At 39.3% G+C, this 17,883-nt stretch overlaps 1 protein-coding gene across 3 annotated transcripts in view; it reads left to right on the forward strand.

Moving 5' to 3' along the window:
• The first annotated feature begins 6,576 nt into the window (after positions 1 to 6,576).
• The window catches only part of dlgap1b (discs, large (Drosophila) homolog-associated protein 1b), a 106,687-nt gene continuing 95,380 nt past the window's right edge, over positions 6,577 to 17,883 (forward strand). For 2 of the 3 annotated variants that reach the window (XM_042399360.1, XM_042399361.1), the window contains exon 1: positions 6,577 to 6,832. The gene's annotated coding sequence lies outside the window, so the exon portion shown is untranslated. The remainder of the gene's footprint in view (positions 6,833 to 17,883) is intronic. The other variant, XR_006093128.1, reaches the window with a different exon arrangement.

Consider the following 17,883-nt stretch of genomic DNA (forward strand, 5'->3'; position numbering starts at 1 on the left):
ATGGTGGCCCAACACCTTACACTTCTTAAGACATTTTTTGTTGGTTTTCCTTTATTATTTCACTGATTGGTATGTGTGCAATCATTTGTATTTGTGTGGACAGATGCATGATATCCCAGCTGATTTTAAAATTCCTTTGCTGTCATGCAGCTCCTCTCTGAGCTCTCACATGTTGTCAATTTTAAACTCTCATCAAATCATCCGTCATGTCCAGTTTGGTATGGGCAGCACAAACTGCATATCCTTTAATTATCCAGGCTGCTCTACAGAGGATGCAAATTTGAACAAAATCAAAACCTAAATAGAAGTAAATTGAAGTAAATTGAATGTTTAATATGCATAGTATCAAAATGGTGGCTTCACAAAGATGACAAGCATATGATAGCAGTTGCTGCAGGGAGATGTACAGTATGTCAAGAGAAATAAGGGCAGAAGCTTGGCCCCCCGGTCTGTGTTATGATTAGTTATACCATTACAAGAGGATGTATCTCATTAAAGTATACATACTGTAACTGTGGTTACTGTTGATGGTAGATGTAGAGTAATGATCCGTTCCCGACACCCCAGCTTGTGTGTCAAAGCTTTCAGCAAACTAACATTTAACAGCGCATGTCTGCCCGCAGTGGCATGTCTCTCATTCACCAGTGTTCTTTCTTTCCATTCCCCGTGATTTACTTTCATATCCCCCACACCCCCGCTCTTTCATCTCTGAATCCAATACTGTCAGTGCTATAAATTCCCAGCAGCAGAATACACTGTGGTTTAGTGGCATTGTTAGGATGTCTCAAATGCGGAATTGCTTGATTCCAGAGAAGGTTTGCATGGTTTTGTTTCTTTTTCCTGAAACTGCCTTTAGGACAATTCCATTCTTAAATGCTCTTACGTTGTATCATCAATTTGTATTATTTTGTAATGAAATGCTGTAATAGCCATGCCATGTCGAATTCTACTGGAGCTAGTGATTTTTCCTAGAATCTCTTTTTACATCCATCTGTGAACTCATCTGCACTTGTTGCATTTGGCTGTTGCAGAAAGCTAGAATGATAATATTGGTAATCACAGGAAACCAAACTTTTTCGGTCAAGAAAAATGGACCCTGCTCTTTAAAACACATTTCTTGTGGCTTCATTGCATTGTGGTGAATTGAAGTCACTGTCAGCAGAAAAATTGACATTTTTCTCTGTGCACCAAGGTTTCCAGTGGATATTTTTCTTTCATTTAATCCGCTTTTTTGAAATGAATTGAAACTGACTGAGTTCGAACAGCGTGACAGCCTTTTGTAACCAAATTACTTTATTATTTCTTTATCATGAACCTGAAAAAGTGACAAAATGTATAGTCTATTCGACCTCCTATATTTTTTTACAGCGACACATGCATTTAAATTTTAATGACTCCCCTTTCTGCTTTTTGACTCGTTTGGATAGTATAGAGATGTCATCATGAATGTGACACAAAGTGACTCTTTTCCAAGGTCCCAATCTTTAGCCAATAATGCAAGAAGCCCTTATGACACCCTGTCACTTCAGTAGGGACAACCCCAATTAAGGGTCCAGAGAAAGAGTCAGAGTCAGAGAAAAGGGAAAGAGAGAGGTCAAAGAGCAAGAAATGCGTGGAGAAAGCAGTGCAGTGAAGCAAAGATAATGTAGTCACTGTTCCCTCAGCACCTACTACCTGTCAGTGAACAGTTCAAGCAGGAATTGCTCCTGCCTGTCTCTACCAAGAGGACATGGCAGCTACAGAATGACAACACAATGAAAGAAAGTAACAACACAAAGCTGTAGTTCCAATATATATACAGCTCTTTCCCAAGGGCAAGAGTTCTCACACAGAAATCTGAGGATCAGCTGCAGTAAACGCCTACTGGAATGTATAAAACATACAGTCTCAAGGTTGTACATTGATAGAGAGACTATCCCAAGTCTTCCCCGTAACTGGAGGGTCAATGCTTCAATTTGACAGATCAAATAATAATTAAAATGAGCCCTATTATTTCTCAAGGAAAATAAAGGACATCAGATGATGAAGCTCCTTACAGTATATTACAGCTGGTGTAGGATTCTTGCTTACTTTTACTTTAATCTATAAATCTTGTTCCACCTTGTTCACCCACTGTACTGACAGACAACCACTGTAACGTACTCACATCGTGCTGTTCAATATTTAATACTTCCCCATGAATTTCTTTTGTAATGTTTAGGGAAGTGTGAAAAGCACAAGTCCCATAGAGGGAAATGGGGGGGTTAAGGAGGGATGAAGCCAAGGGGGCAGTCGCATGAATGTGGGGAAAATAAAAAGTGTGAGTGCTGCCTGTTCTGCTCATGGCGATGAAGAGTTTAGATTTCCAAAACCCCCAATGGGATCTGTTGGCTGTGCATAGGGACCCCCAGCCAACACTGGGGGGGTTTACTGATGTATGATGACTATTTCCTCATCAGTTATTCTTCCATAAGTCCTATAAAACATCTATAAAAATGCATTTGAATGAACACAATCTATGGAAGATGTTGATATGAGTTCATCCTTGTGTAAAGTGTCCCTTGGCTCTTTTACAACCAGCAAATGACAGTAAAGACACACACACTCAACAGAGTATGTCCACATAAAAACACACATCTTTACTGGGGGCAGTATGCTGTTGAGATATAAGCGTTTCTACGCTGCGTTTGTTTTGTTTTTTTTACTGTAAGCCTTATGGAGAAAAAAACTCGTTGTGTATTCCACCCCCTTGTGTCTGAATTATTCAGCATCAATGCCATTTCTATTCTTAGTGCTTCTACTTGTGTTTGGATGGGCTGCAGAAAAAAACCTAAGTACAAACATCATAAGTAGCATATATGTTCCAGATTCCCTACAGCATATAAAATAATCTCTGTTCATTAGCTTGGCTCTTTTAATAATAATACTGTGGTTAAGAAGGTTCGGAGATGTGCATGAGCAATAGTAATGAGTTATGATTTTCTGGAGTAAAAGATATGTAGCAGTAATTGAGCAATTACAATTAGAAAATGCATACATGTGAAAGACATGTTAAAACCCGTATGGAGATGATGAGAAATTAGATGTTTACATGTCACTTGTCAGGCCTGAAATTAATTTGCTTCAAGACAAAGAGGCCTGAATTAAATCAAGTCAAAAAGCAATAGAGTCTTCAAGGGAACATCAAAGGTTTGCAGATATCCCTCTGGGCTGCTTGAAGAGCATCGATCGAAAAATGCTGGGTGGGAACGTGCTTACGCTCTCCCATCCAGTGAAACTGATTTCATCCAGCCAAACCTCGTAGCTGAGATCTGCTAATCTCTCAAGTCTGAAATTGTTCTGAGAAAAGCAGCAGAAGAAGGTTGACTGGTAGTAGAGGAGTAGACGGGAGGGTAAATCTGAAACTGGGCGACATCTGCTGCATACTGCTGCTGCTGCAATCAATATGCTACTACAAATAAAAATAGAATTTTGTTTTTCTATGACATGTTATGCAATTCACATTTTACATGCAATATTCATCCCCACAAGCAAAGAAGTCTTTCTAGTGTTGTTTGATGTTATGGTCGAATTTTTAAACATAAAGCATTGCACTGTTACAAGGCTATCACTGCTGTGGCAGCATCAGCAGAATTTTTAATGATGTAGAATGATTAATAATTTACAGTAATATGGCTTGTGCTTCATCCACCAGCACCATGAATTTGATTAATGAAATAAATCACAATGTAATCATAAACCACAAGATTACTTTGTTGACAGAGTCAACACATTCATACCACAGTGCAAAAATATGTCAGTGCTGACACTGACTTGTAAAAATGTGATATATAACAAGCAATAAATACAACTGCTTTTTCTTGGAGTTTTTTGTAATAGACATATGAACAGTTTGAGGCTCTGACACACTCTGAGAGTGTGATTTCAAGGTAACTGTGACAAAAAAGTAATCTAACAGTTACTTTGCACTTTCTGTGTCATCTTTCATATGTTTGCAACTACCTCCTTTTGTATGAATTATTGATAAATAGCTGGCTGTTGCATGCTGAGCCAGAGAGAGAAGTAAAACATGGACTGGATTAGGCTACATACATCCCTAAATGTCTTTAAAATATGCATACAGTACCAGCCACATTTTATCTGACATATAAAATGTGTTCAAATGCTGCTGTGCTCATGGATTTGAAATGTATAAGTCATCCATCTTTTCAATTTCACTTTCAAAGAAATACATATGAAGCATGCAATTTCAATCTTGTTGAAATGCTTTGTTGTCAAGCACCAGGGATGTCAAGATTTTATTTATTTTTAACAAGCACATCTGTGTATTTTTCTGTTTCTCAGCCCCCAGACAAAATTTTGAGAGGGGTAAACTATGTAACACACTTTGATGTGCGGGCTAGCATCATGGATCCACTGTACTTGCAAGATGCTGTGACGCAAATAAGATCACACATGCCTCCTGAGGGAATCACCGCACCAGCACAAGTTCTGTTAAAGACACCACTACATGGAAAAAAAATCTTGTATTTGGATATATTGTAAGAAACCCTAAAGACACAGTAAGGGAACACCTGTGTTTGTTGTTCTTTAAGGACAGCTCTCACAGATTTACTGCAGTAAGCTTCAGATGACAATTTAATACCCCTGGGATAAGGCCGTATCCATTATGTTGAAAATGAGAGTTAAAGGGAGAAAACGTGCCAGGTTAGTTGAAATTAGCACAGTAGTGAGTTTTACAAATACATTTCACCTCAGTCCATTCATAATGCTCCACTGGCAACACAGATAATCCATCTTATTTGCATACAGTGCAAGTGTGGCCACTCATTACAGCTTAGTTTATTTTCCTCTCTCTCTCTCTGTTGTGTGTTGTGTCAGAGGGGGAATATTGATTTCACCGACACTTCCAGGGAACGCCTTTATTGACAGACTGCCTCCAATAAATTGTTGATTGCTGGTTGATGAAAAGGCTTCAGGCTACAATAAATCCCCCCGATAATGTCTTAATGCAGACATCTCCTTATGCGGCGTCACATCCAAACCAAATCCATGTATTCTATTCTAAATGATATTGTTAAACCCTGATCACCCAAAGTCACCATTACACTTACAAACACCATTAGCCCACAGCGGGTTCAGTCTTTGCTGCTGCTGCTGTTGCCAGGGTTATGCCATTGAAGTATGCACCCTTGTTATTAGATCTAGGCTGCCTGGCAGGCACAGAGCAGAGGCTAGGCTGGTTTGCTGCTACTTGCTCTCTCCCAGCAGAGTAGCCTCCAGTCATTCATCAGTATCACTGCTAGAGAGAGACACAGAGTGATGGGAGAAGTCTGTGTGATGTGCACTGTGTTGCACAACTGTCTCTGTTTGTGTGTGTGTGTGTATAACTGAGTACAAAAATGTGGGATTCAGGTGATAAAAATTTCTCTGAAAAATCTGTTCAGCAGCTCTTGCTGTTTAACATGCACTAAGGATTTCATTTTCCATAACACAGATGTCAGAATTTAACATTACATATATATATATATATATATATATATATATATATATATATATATATGTTTCTTTTTTGATTCCAACAACACAATGGAACTGAGCAAACTACAATCCTGCCTCACAGATGTTAAAAACTGGCTATCACAAAGCTTTCCTCACCTAAATCAGAAGCTATTGGCCCTGACTCTTCCATTAATCACATTTCCCTCTACTTAGGTTCTCTGTCCACATGCATTAACCTCCATTGTAGAAATATGTGTTATCTTTGACAACAAGCGATGTCCAATCATGCTTCCTGCACCTTCACACATTTCAAAAATTCGAGTCTGTAAAACTATGTGTAACCTGTTTTGAAATAGAAAAAATATAAATACAGTTATTATTATAATAATTATATATTTTGCAGCCCAGTTGGTTACAAACATAAGACATGAGCATTCGCCCTAACCTGAAGACAAAATAAGATAACAAATGAAATTAAACAACACCTAAATGTATGATATGTTTATGCAATTCGCAACTGGGGCCTGCATTATTACATAATCTTGCACCCCTATCTTTTGCAGGGGCCCTTAACAAAATATAGGTATTATTATTTTAGTTTATATTGTGCTCACATGGTGCATTTTTCTAAATAAAGTTGTGTTTCATCAAATTATTGTAAACTAACTGACATACAGAAAACCTGGGAGTGAGAATGTGTTGGACAGGTGCAGTATTATTCCACTGTAGCCTACTGGTTGGTTTCTGGTTATATGTGCAAAATATAATGAAGTTGGCCACCATAGTACCTGAATGGAACTTGGAGGCAACCATGCTCATGTCAATACCTTGCTGCTAGTTTAGGCGCTGAATGTTGGAAATTACCTAAGATTAGTCTTATCAACATTAGCCAACACAGCCTCTAAATTAGTAAACCTAATCAGCCACTAAATTAACTACACCTGGGATCCTTTCTCCCTTTTCCTGTGATAATCCGCACTAACATTCCCATTAAAAATAATAACGTCGTGCTGAAGTACTGCTGTTGCTTTAGACTACCTCTAAATTGTCTTGTAGAATTGCATAAGGTCTCTAACTGGTTAGCTGAATCCAAACAGCAGACTCCACGTCAGACTTTTCCTCTCGCCGTTCATGTGAAGCGCTGTTTCATGCGTTCAGTGATGCCTCTGCAGCCCACAGACGGAGCGATACAGGGAGATACTACAGTGTATGGGACCTTACCATCTCGAGTGACGTCCTATATGATGAATTCCGATTCATAATAATCTGAAGGCAAAGAAAACATTTCAGCCAAATTCAGAGGATTACTCTCGAGGCGATTCTCGTGCGGCCAGTCTACTGTGTTGACAAGGTAGGGGGGCAAATGCGCAAATTGTTTTCTCGTTTCATTCATTCTACAGTGAGAATTTGTTAGCGTTATAATCGATGCATATGTTTTGTGAAAACATGTTTCGACTTTATCCTGAATATGCAATCTTCGCTGCTTTTCTCATGTTATCATATTGTGCATGATGGACTGCATTGACTCTATAAATTTCCATAACTTTCTCGTAAACCCGGACCCTAAAAGAAATTTCTTTTGACAAAGTTGTTAGACTGCATTTTCCCCTGTGGTACGTTGACAGCCCTCCCTACCACTTACCGTAAGTGATAAAGAGGCAAGAATAAAATATCCAATCAACCTATCCGTGCGCCTTGACTGAGCAACGGCGTCTGCAGTTGCGTCTTTGGCATTATATGAGGACGTGGCGCACAATTTTTCCACTTTTACAGTGTAAAAATAGCTTGTTTTTCTTTTTAAACACTCAATGCAAAAAAACAAAACAAAAAAACACTGGCTGCTACCACTTGTGGGACGAGGATGCAGTAATGGTCAGCATAGCATGTGCCATCATATTACTCTTCCTGTCCAAGGCTTTGAGGTGTTAATCTGGCCGCATCTTTCTTCCATTATAGGCTGAAGCTTTACAGGCTGCTCCGCTGATGCATATTAGGGGCCACATGCCTTATTCCCAGTGTCAATGGCTCTATGGGTTCATTCAGGTTTTTTGGTCCAATCGGTCTCCTTGCAAATTGTCTTGGAGTCGCATGTGCTTTTGCACCGACAAGCAGCAGCTCCAGAGTGAAAGTGTGATTCCAGTCATTAAAACACTGCCAGAAGTAGTAGCCCATGAAATCCATCCGGCATAAACGAACAACATTACATCTGTAAATGACTCTCTAGACTAACTCCAGCTGCGATATGAATGGATCACTTGTCTGATGTATGTGCACAACCAGTTCATCTACCAGAATAAAGCAGTGTTAATGGCTCCTGGTGTAGATGGAAATTATATGCTATTAGGACAGACTGTGTAATTATTGTTGTGTGTTTGCGTATGTGTGTGTGTGTGTGTGTGTGTGTGTGCAGGGGCACTGAGCCAAATGGAAGTGGGGGTTTGGGGGTTGGGTGGGGGGGGGGGCGATGCAATTGTTATTCTGATTCCAGCAGAGGTAGAGGAAGATTCAAGGACAACAGGAAGGATCAAGGCTAAGAGGTCAATGAAGTATGAAGAAGTCATTAGTAGGTTACTAAGAGGAATTAAGCATTGAGATGATACAGGAAAGGGAATATTAAGGTGCAGCTGCTCTCATAGATCCTCTAGATTTGAGGTAATGGGCTACAGAACAAGAGGCATTTTTTAATGATTTTCCTCCTCTCTTAATCTTCTTTTTTTGCCTACTCTAAGTGAAAAGCATTGCAAGGCTGACATTTTTTGCAAGCGCATTCTCTTATCTCAAAGAAGCAGCGAACAATCCCACAATCTGTTGATCTTCCCTCGGCGCCCGTGTCACTTCCTTAAACCATAAACGTGCATGCTTTCCTTGTAAAACCCAAGGCCCCGCATCTGCTCCCCTTCCCATCCCCCCCATTAGGGACCTTCTGCATCTCGCTCATATGGCTGACTGCAGTGGCTTCATACAACTGTGGAGAGGGAGTGTTGGAGTGATCATTAGCTGCCTTCCCTCTTTGCCTGTCAGATAATGACGGACTCTGCGCTGAACTCTGGACCCTGTACCTGTGCTTCATTAGCTTCCCTTTTGTCCTGATACTGTTATCAGCTGTAGTCAAATCCCTCCTGTATCATTTCCATATATCCAAGCCACCTCACAGATGATGAGAATATAAGACTTTGTGACTGCCTCTTTTTATTCCCGTGTCAATTAGCAGAGGGCTTATCCTGCTCCTCTTTGTGTTGTGCTCTTGTTGAACTAAGCAGCGCTGCTTTAGTTAAAACACGATGAGATCTGCTCTGCTACAAAATACCTGTAAACACTGCCTCAGCCACTGCTTTCCACATGCTGCCTGTAGAATATTAAGGATGCTTTCGAGGGGAGATAAGGGCCGTTGCATATTTTAAAATCTCTGTATATTTTTCACACTTCCTCCGTACCCAGAAACTCTCAGCTCGCCGTGTAATTATGCAGATAATGTTGTCTGGACATAAATGTGTCATTGCAGACAGTCCAAATGGCCGTGTTTGCGTGTTTGCTGTTCTGTTTTGAGCTTGTCTTTGAAGCCATACAACCCTGAAATTAAAATGAAATTATAAAAGGGGCATCAGATTTGAGCATCCCGAAGGGCAGAAGGAGGCTAAGACTAGTAGTGGCACAAATATTGCTTTCTAACACCCCAAGGGTTTACAATAAAAATAAGGGATGATGACGACAAAGAAGATTTCACAATGCACAGTGATGACATAGCTGTTACTCAGAACTTGTCCCCCTCAGGTTTTATTATTTAAGGCCAGAAGTCATAATCGTGTTGTAATGATGGCTGTGGATGATGAGTCAGCTATAGTAGTATTCTCTGACGTGCTGTAGTTTCAGGCTGTGTTCTTCTCTTTGCTGAATTTTAATTACGCTGCACTGTTCCACCGAGCAGAGCCCCGTCAGGTCCCACTACGTCTTGTTACTTTTCAATGTCTCAGTTATGAGAACAGGACATCTTCTGTTTCGGAGGCTTCTCTCTAGCAGCAATAAGACTTACTAGTTTGGCTTGAGGGGACTCTTCAGTGCCCCTGCACTATTCCTGTAATCTCTGCCTGCGCACTCTCCTGCACACTTAGCTGCTCAGATAGGTCGTATGGGAGCTGTCAGCAGGCCGGTTTAATTTCTTCAGCTCTCCTCCTGTGGATTGTTTTTTCAAAAAGCATGGAGAACAAGCTGTGTGCAACCCCCGGGAAACCAGTGGAGAACCGTATGTTTTTGTGCTCCAAACTGTGAGGCTTTGAGAAGGCTCAACTTCTCTATAAAGCCTGTATTCACCGAAGACCACGCACAGGCCCTCAGGAGGAGTGTGTGCACCACTGCCTATGAAGCAGGCCTCACTGTACCCAGGCAGATTGTTACCCACACTGAATGAACATAGACTCAGTGCTCGGCTAAATTTACTAATCCTCTCCTATGAGATTATCTGTCTTTTGAGGAGTTTTAGGATGAAAAAAATTCACTTTCTGCTTCCTAGGATTTTTAATAACTCATCTGGTATTTTAAAATGTTTTACATACCCTTGGATGTCAGCAAGTGCCAGAACATGTTCATTTAGCTGTCACATACTGAACTGACAAATTTGAAAGTGTGATATATTGTAATGTAGAGCTGCAACGATTAGTCAATTAATCAGATAGATTAGACAGAAAATGAATTGGCAACTATTTTGATAATCGAATAATCTTTTTTGTCTTTTTTAATGCAAAAATGCCAAATATTTGCTGTTTTCAGCCTCTAAAATGTGAGGAATTGATGCTTTTTTTGGGTGCATGATAGTAAACTGAGTATCTTCATGTTTTTTTGGCTGCTGGTCAGACAAAACAAGACATTTTAAGATGTAACCTTCAACTCTGAAAAATTAAAACCATCATTTTTCACAAACTTCTGGCATTTTATACAAATAACAATTAATCGAGAAAATAATTGGCAGATTAATCTATAATGATGATCATTAGTTGCAGCCCTATTGTAATTCATTTGGGAGTCAATTCTTCTACCCTAATAATGGGCTGCAACTGAAGCATGAGCCAAAGTACATTACAGTTACTGATGATGTCACTGTGCTGTATATATTCTGGTGAAGAAATTTCTGTGTGTGCAGCAGCTTTTAAGTCACTGCTACTGAATGTCTGATGAAGAGCGTTATTTACCATTACAGCTTCCCTTCATGCCTGCAGGTCTTACTTCAGTCTATGCCTCAGGCTGTCTCGGTGTGTTCATAGTGTGTGTTTATACTCACATCATCTCTCCACAGTTCTATCAAGCCCTCTGTCTCGTCCATCTTTTATTATTAAGGGGATGCTAACAGCCAAAGCGGTCTCACCTTTGTTGTCCTCACAAACATGCAGCAACACTGGGTCCCGTTCCATGTGCGATGCCATTCATGCCACAGCATGCTCTGTTGACATGCTCTGGTGTGACAGCCTTCTTCTTTATTTGCTTTTCACCAGAAACTAGGGCACTCATTTGTTGATATAAAGACATACTGTAGACCTGTATTTGCCAGGGGACAATGTCAATTCTGGTGCATGAACGAGGGAAAAGGGAAGAGAGGCATGTTTGTATGCCTTCCAGCTATTGGAGCATGCTCCGACTGTGAAAGGCCACTGCCATTGTTGGGTAACATAATCCACCAGGGAGGCCTTTGGCCAGACACTGGGGAGGACTGCCTGTACACACTCTTCCTCTCTTTCTCAGTATAGATGCATATCCCTTTCTGTGCTGGAATTAGCTGCTGAATGCTAAGCAATTTTCAAGTGCTACTAAACCTGCGTGAGGAGTGAAAGCGCACACATCTCATTATTGTTGTCATTCTAAACACAAACTCTCTACAAGACGACTGGCTTGTTTAATAAACAGTCTTATTGATAGCAGTATATTCTAATACTCTCACTGATGGCGAGGCGAGTGGCTCAATGGAGAAATATAGACACACATACTTCCTCTGGGAAAAAAGTCATCCCAGAGATAACGCTCTCTGGATTGTTTTAATGAAGTATTGTGGTGTGTAACGTCACCTGCAGAAGTGATACGGACAATAATGCATCTGTGAGCGGTAGATATGTGGTTTAGTGGTGGAATCAGTGGCTCATAATGGATTATAGACAGACTCACGCTTCAGTGTCAGATCGCTTGCAATCTAATAAAAGTGGACATCATTTCCCATCATTGAGGCAGATATAATCAGCTACGTACATGAACGTACTGTGGGTATATGCACTCCGGCTGTCTTTGCGCATACACAAAAAAACACATGTACACATACAGTACATATAGTAGATATGCACTTGAGTGAAGATCTACATGCTTGTGACTGCCTGATCAGTTGTGCAAACATGCTGTATGTTTCCTTCACTTCAGGTTTTATTGCAGTGCGTAGTTTTAAAGGTGCAGTGTGTAGGATTTAGTGGCATCTAGCGGAACAGACTTGGCAGAAATGGAATATAATATTCATAAGTATGTTTGAATTAGTGTGTAATTGCTGGAAAACACAAAGGTCCCCTTCAACAGAGCCCACCATGTTTCTACAGTAGCCCAGAATGGACAAACTAAACACTGGCTCTAGAGAGGGCCTTTTGCATTTTTGACGAGTTTCATGGCCAACATAGGTTCTCCTGCATGCTTGGAAGGGGACGGGATATTCATTTGGTTGCAATCTGCAACCTCACTGCTAGATGCCACTAAATCTTACATACCGCACCTTTAAAGCCTGGTGTAATTATATGGAAAACATAATTTAATAAAGACATTAATGTAACTATTTTAATTGCTTCTTAATTTAATTCTGACTAAATTCTGAATTAAAAATTCTGTTTATTGGCCCATCGTGCTGCATAAGGTGATTAACTCAGATTGTCAGTATGTGTCCATGCAGTGCCAAACCAAAGGTACAGAAAGATCAACAAGCATACAGCTATTGTGTGCAAGACAAATAGATGAAAATTAAAATACATACAGATAAACAGCTGAACAAACAAACATGATTGTTTATTTTTGTTAGGGTACTAGTCTGATTGGTAACTTTATGTACAAGGATTGCAGATGCACCATATAATTAGTGTCTATTCTTTTTGCAAATTGCTCCACTTCACATTTCACATTTATTTTCTATATTTTAGTTTCTATCTAGCGAGTATGTGACAACAGGTAGATCTTTACCTGATTTCAGGATCATAAAGTAGATGTTACTGAAAGGCACAGTGTAGAAAATAAATAAAAAGGTAAATTAACACATAAAAGGAACACTCACAAAGATGGGAGACGTAGCGAACAACAGAATTAAATTAAAAGGAAAACAATTTGATGTACAGAAGCTACATAATCATGAATGAAATCTACAGTAAATAGGCATTTAGTTTTTAAATGTAAGTCCAAAAAACGATGCAATTAAGGGATTTCATCTTCCAAACTACCTTTTAATCTACCAAGCAAATACTCAAAAGATGCTATTTGCATTCATCCAATATTTTAAATCCAGACATTTATCCATTTCCCAGTGCCTTGAATAACTCTGATCGCTGTAATTATAGTGGAAAGGGGTTTTCTGCACATCTTCCAGCAATATGCAGCTGACCGAGGTGCTTCTCAGGTCAGGGACAGCAAATTTCAAATGAGCAAAGACTGAAGCACACTGATTGATTTGCAGCCTTTAATAGTGCAAACAGACCAATGTTTCGGCACTACTGTGTCTTCATCAGAGTCAAAGAGGACAAAGGCATAATGCAAACACAATTTGGTTGGTCTGTTTGTACTGTTAAATGCTGCAAATCAATCAATATGCTCCAGTCTTTTCTCATCTAAAAATTAGCTGTAATCATGCCCTCTATAAATAACTTAAAATTTACATTTGTATTTATTTGGTAGATGAGATATGTCCCCTAGTAATCATGAATCCAGAATGAAATGAATAGCTGGACCAAACCAACCAACAGTTCAATGAATATACAGTACCAGTCAAAAGTTTGGACACACCTTCCCATTCTCTTGAATGAAAAAATATGTCCAAATTTTTGACTGATACTGTAAGTTCCTCCATTTCTAAACTTATCAGAATTATCAAATACCATCAACAGTCAAATAGCAGTCATACTGTTAAAAGGTTTTCAGTGAAAGGTCTGCATGTTCATTTTCCTCACTTACAATTTAATATTCTTTGTGTGTGAACAGCTAAATGACCCCCCTCATTGCCTTCATTGTGAGGGCTCTGCATGTGAGTGGGTTGTAGACTTTTTTTTTGTGGAAATAGCTTTTGTATGAAACAACATTGCATTCATGCCATACACATATATGAAAGGCATACATCCATTATAAAGCAATCATGCTTCAGAAATGTCAGAAATGGTGTGCTTGTATGTTAATGTTTTTACAAACATTTCTAATCAGGGTTTTCCCCATAACTCAAAACATCATTTATGACCTAATATAATATCTGGAGAGCTAGTTGCAATCTTGATGCTTATTTCTTTATACCTCAGTCTGTTAGCATGTGTATATGGTAAAGCTGGGGTCTCATTTCCATGCAGACTGAAGCTTTAGGAACGTCTAGATGGCTTGTCTACTAACCTGACAGTGATTAGAGAAGATGGCTGATGCCTCTTTTGAGAAGATTTTGACAAGATCTAACTGTTTTGGCAGGAGGCGCTAAAGATTATAGTATCGGTGGAAAAGTGTGAGGTAATCCTGAGTTGTGCATGTGGTGGCTTTTTCAAAAGACAGACGACAAAAGACCAATATCTACTGCAATTGATATCTCAGTATATAGTCTGTTTTCATGCATTTGGGGTCAAGTAATGCACTGGCATCAATAAAAAGCTACTGTACTATATGTCAGACTGTATGTCAGTAAGAGAATAATGATACTCTCTTACTGTAAAATGCAATACAAGATAAAGCTAAATTAGCTGTCAAGTTTCAAATTAATTGTATCATTAGCACAGCACATAGCCCATTTGAAACCAAATTTGCCAGGGTTTTTGACCAAACAATATTCTATGTTGTATATTCAGAGTACCAGACAAAAGCATTGTATAACATGAATTGCTTGTTAGTGAATAGAGACACTCATGACATTTGTAGTCTGACAGTTGTCTAGACACGGTAATAGCTTCTGTTATCATCCCAACATTTTAAAATGTGTCTTTTTTTAATGTGTGTCTTATTCCTGAGGCATCTAGATGAATTATTTCATCAGGGATAATAGTTTGGCATTGATCATCAAACCTTAGCCGTCTAGATGGGATGATCGGAGGAACAGGAAAGAGCTACAATCAGTGTCTCATCAATCTGTTTAACCTCCACACAGCACAGGTGTCACATCTTGTAATGACAAATTAATGTGACATTTTCACCGTTCCCTGACACTGATGAGGGATTTTGCAATCTGACCCAGATGCAAGTGAAGTCTCTTTTATTGTATTTCAGTTTGAGCTAATTTTGGAATTAATGAAACAGAATAGCCACTTTCAGTTAGAGACAGAGACATCCAAAACATTTTAGATGTGTTATTGTCACCAGAGTGTCATTGGTTTTGAATCACTACATCATTTGGGAAAGGGTGATTGGGATATAGTGTCTTTGAGCGTTACAAACTGGAGATGCAGGATTTGAAAGAACAGGGCATTTACAGTAGCAGGCAGAGAGCATCTAATACAAGATGCTAATGTGTTGCATTATGGGAAATGTAAGATCCAGTGTTTATGGAGTTTGACCTGTGTTAGGGATTAAAAGTCAGGATGAATCAGACTCTGCTGCTGCAGGTCTGAGCTCTCATCTTTTGATCTGTCTCTCACAGGTCTCCTAATTTTATGGCAGGTCAGTTTAAATTGCTGGAGTAACCCTTTAATTGACTCCGGTGGAGATGCTCAGTGACTGTATGAGATGTAATAATTGAGAGAATGTAGTACTGTTAGAGAAACAGTTGTTAGACAAGTTATTATGTGGTGCAAATACTATATCTTTAAAGGAAGATATTGGTTTTCTCTATAAGGTGTATCTTTTTTCATAGTTTTATGTGAAATCAGTGAATCGAATGTTAATCAGCATTTTTTGCAGCAAGTCATCTCAAGCTCAGCAAGTCATTTCAAGCATAAGATAGAAATACTAGCTACTTCCAACTTCTTAGTTGTAAAGATATGTTACTTTTCTCTGCTTTTATTGTAAGTAAGATATATTTGGGTTTCACCTGTTGGTTGGACAAAACAAGCACTTTGAAGACGGCACCTTGGGCTTTGTGAAATAGTGATTGGACCATTCTCTGATGTTTTTTTTCAACAAAACACTTAATCGTTTAATTGAGAAAATAATTGGCAGATTAATCGATTATTAAAGTTATTGTTAATTGTTGGTTGCAGCCATTTCTCTTTTATTTAACCAGGTTAATAACTGTTATTTGTTTGATAAATTGACAAAGCTTAACTCACTGCTGTCATTGCTGAGATCTGGAGATAATGATACACTTAACAGAGTCAAGGGCTGCAACTAGCAGCAGCCCTTATTTCTGTTATTGTTTTATCTGTTAAATATTTTTGTGATTAATTATTTAGTCTTAGGGGATGTTAGAAAAAAGTGAGAAATGTTATCACAGTTTCACAGAGCCCAAGGTAACGTCTTCAGTTAGCTGTTTTGTCAGCTAACTGAAGAAGATATTCAATTCACAATGACATAAACTAAAAAAGCAGTTTGAAAAATGTCTTAAAGAATTATTCAGTAATCAAAATTTTTATGCATAATTTTATGCCAGTTATATAATTGATTAATAAACTAATCATACAAGTACTAAAGGAGTCCATTAGGAAGCAACACAAACAGATTTTAAACACAAACTCAGTTTTCAGGATCCAGTTTTAATCAAATCCAATTTTATTGACTCCATTTTATCGAGGTATTATTTCCCCAGACACAGCAGCTTAACGCTCACATTGTCAGTTTGGTGAGGATTGGCTTGGTGGAGCAGTGAGAAGGCTTGTCTTGACCTGCCAGCATCCCTCCATACCAGAGCTTCTGCAGTGCCTCCTCTCAGTGGCTGTGACAGGAGAAGGAGGATGGCAATGAATCAGGGGCATGACGAAGATCTCCCCAGAACTGACTCCTCTCTGAGTCGCTGGACACTGTCACGCAGCGAGAAAGAGTGTGATCACACTTACATTCAGCCATTTTAAAGCTCATAGGCAAGTGTGGTTCTGCAAAGCTGGCGCACATTACTGATCCACAGGGCCTTGGTTTGATATGTCTCTTATTTGGTTGTGTGGTAATAATATTGTTTTATTTAAAGCCCTCAAATTTCAGTTAAATCCCTTTTCATTATTAAATGTATTAAATATCATAAAACAACCTCACTCTCCAGTGCAAAATACACTGTTGTTGGCATTTAGCATGTCATGTGCCTGTCAGTGTCTCCATGGGAGGCCCAGAGTGTCATGTGACCGAACATCAAGGAAAGCCTTCGTGAGCACTGCTCCCGTTTATTTAAAGCAAGGAGATTTATTTAAGAGCCCGTTGCACAAGATAAGCTGCAAAGGTACAGCTCTAAATGGAATAGAAGAGCCTATTTGTAAATGTCCGCAAGTGCCTGGCTTTAAGTGCCTGGCTGAGAGATGAATAGAGGCGATAAGCAAGAGAGGGTAATTTCAACAATGGGTATTTTAAAAGGTAAATATTTTGCGATGACAGCCTTTAATTGATCTCATGACTTTTAAATAGAGTATAATATGGGGTTTTTATTGAGCTCGTCTAAACGCTGACACCACTCTGTCAGTTCAGGGAGTGTAATAGTTAGAAGGATGGCTTGTGTGGCCTGAATGTCAGAGCAAAAATTCTGAGGCAGCAACTGCAGATTTTTTTTTTTCCTACCTCAAGCCTTACATGCACACAACATGGATTTACTTTGATCCCATCCTTGACAATAAGTGCCTGCAAGAGATGGTCTGCGGCAAAACTGCCTGAGCAGGGATGTTTGACACAGTTGTTTTGGATCTAAAATGGCGTCAGCAAAAGCTGAAAGCCCCTCCATGTTCTTGACTTTAATTGAGAGAGAGCCCCTCAAGCGTACTGCCAATCTTCCCAGTAGAGGAAACCCTACAGGGAACTTTTCCTGCAGTGAAATGTCGAACTACTCATTCTGTGCCAGCGTATAGCGCTTGCAGCTCTCTGCCTCCCTTTATTGTGAGATAGTGTTGGCTATTATACATTTAAAAGCATAAATCATATGACTGACATTTGAGTGGTTAGATATGAAGGTTATATATGTCCCTGGCTGCTTATATATAAACCGTACATTCTTCAGTACATGCATACAACATACAGTAATCTTGATATGGTTGCATGATCCACAGGATTAGTTTGGATTGGCAAAGCTAACCACTTTCACATGAC

This window comes from Thunnus maccoyii, chromosome 21 (genome assembly GCF_910596095.1).
Source record: "Thunnus maccoyii chromosome 21, fThuMac1.1, whole genome shotgun sequence".
NCBI classification, from domain to species: Eukaryota; Metazoa; Chordata; class Actinopteri; order Scombriformes; family Scombridae; genus Thunnus; species Thunnus maccoyii.